Source organism: Sinocyclocheilus rhinocerous, unplaced genomic scaffold (assembly GCF_001515625.1).
Source record: "Sinocyclocheilus rhinocerous isolate Xijiao unplaced genomic scaffold, SAMN03320098_v1.1 scaffold907, whole genome shotgun sequence".
NCBI lineage: Eukaryota > Metazoa > Chordata > Actinopteri > Cypriniformes > Cyprinidae > Sinocyclocheilus > Sinocyclocheilus rhinocerous.
In genome coordinates, this window is record NW_015662569.1 from 109,002 (window position 1) to 111,122 (window position 2,121).

The following is a 2,121-nucleotide window of genomic DNA, read 5'->3' on the forward strand; positions in this document are numbered from 1 at the left end:
ACGCGTTTCAGAAAGGCGGGGCATAGAGGAGAAACAATAATGTACAGTATGTGGGAAATAATGAGTTTTTTTAACCTTAAACCGCATAAACACATTTCATTACACCAAATAATGTTTTTTTTAGCAACATCATATGACCCCTTTAAAGTCTATATTTTCATTACAACTTTCCTGGTACTGTTCAGTGTTGATGTGAAATGCATGCAATAACCTGTATTTGAATGTCCCTCTGCATGTCTCTGTTGTCGTCTCTGTTTTTCTTCCATGCAAATGTAATCAACTTGATGTCTAGTGGTTCCTTTTATGTAGGCCTGGAGAATGCAATGAACAAGAATCAGTAAGAGGGAACACTCACTGTGAAATCCTCCAGGTAAGTGGTTATTGTTGCTTAATGAATGTCATTTGAATTTGTAGATGTTTCATGCAATAATAATAGTAAAGATAATAATAATAATAATATGGAAATTTTAGAGACTATTATAGCACTCAGAAATTGCATCACATTTTACTCTTCAGTTAAATTTTTGAGCCTTTGTTGTAAATCAATGAGTTCATCTATAAAGTATATATCCATAATTATGGAAAACTTGAATATACATTTTTATTCTTTATAAAATTTAAGGGTCTGATTAAGGGAATTTGGTTCAGCATGGACTGCAGGGGTGATGACCAGTGTGAAAAGACACAAGTCCTGGACTTCTGTGCCTTAGATGTCGGCTAGACGGAGTATGTCTAGAGGTTCTCATTCACTCAAGTCATCATAGACTGCCATGGCTTTCTTATACAAAAGTACAAATGGAATTTCAGGATCAGATGAGGTAAGTAACCGAGAAACTCCTGCAGTGCCACATCTGATGGGCTGATGAGAAGTACTTCTACACCAGACCTGGATTCATCAGATATGTTATGTGACCTTTGCTTGGTGACTGGATTTATAGGCCTATCTGTGTGCCAGTATGATAGCAAAATGTATTGTTTGTTCCTTCTATTTAGAGAAAAAAAATTCCTTTTATTGGAAAATGTAAAAAGTTATATGAAAATATTAAATAAATGCATCCCTAAATATGTCATGTACCCTGTGCCTTTTTTTTTTTTTTTTTGAGAGTATTCAATTTGTTTTCAAATCTGATCTCAACACTCTTGATGAATACTCTATTTTTAATTTTGGCTCTATTTTTAATGTCAACATTTGTGAGATGTAATCAGTTGAAACAGATTTGAGGTTAATTGATATAATTTTGTTTCTATGGAAAATAGTGATCTATAAGATTGTATTATGTTGATTTTTAAAGTTTTTTGTGTGTTTGTTATTATTATTTTGAAGTAAAAAGATAAAATTAGATGCCCCACCCCAACCTACAATTGGCACATAAGGATCCAACTGGCATGTTATTACTAGTGATATTATAAAATGTAATACTTGTCATAAAAGGGGTTATTATTCAGTATTTTCATGAATTAGATGTATATTTCAGACATCTTCGCTTTTCATTAAAACCTATAGGCTAATTAATTGAAATCATTCAATTTGCATTCATAGTGTTATTATATTATGACATATCTTCAATTTAAACGTGCAATTAAATATATAAACTAAATATATCACTGTATATAAGTCATATAATACATTTAACATTCAGATACATTTATTTGACTGGGATTCTGCTTTGTCTGTTATTGGTTATTCAATTATTCAACTAATTGTCGAAACACAATTTTAAATAGAATATTTGATTTAGTATTTTACATTAATGACACTTTTAAAAATATGCAAATATGAACAAGAATTCTATCATTATTCTAGGAATGATATCACATTCTATGAATGTAGAAATAATTCTAATACGCAGATTGGCTGCTCAGGAAACATTTATTATTATCAATGTTGAAAACAATTGTGCTGCTTAAAATTTTTGTGGAAACCGTTTTTTCCAGGAATCTGATTCATATAAAGTTCAAAATAACAGTGTTTATTTGAAATATAAAGCTTTTTAACATTACAAAAGTCTTGATACTTTTGATGTAATGCTTAAAAGTATTATTTTTATTCAGTAAATAGTGTATTATACATTATGAACCTGAACTGTTGGAAAATACTAATTTTTCTCCCACTCTTAATAT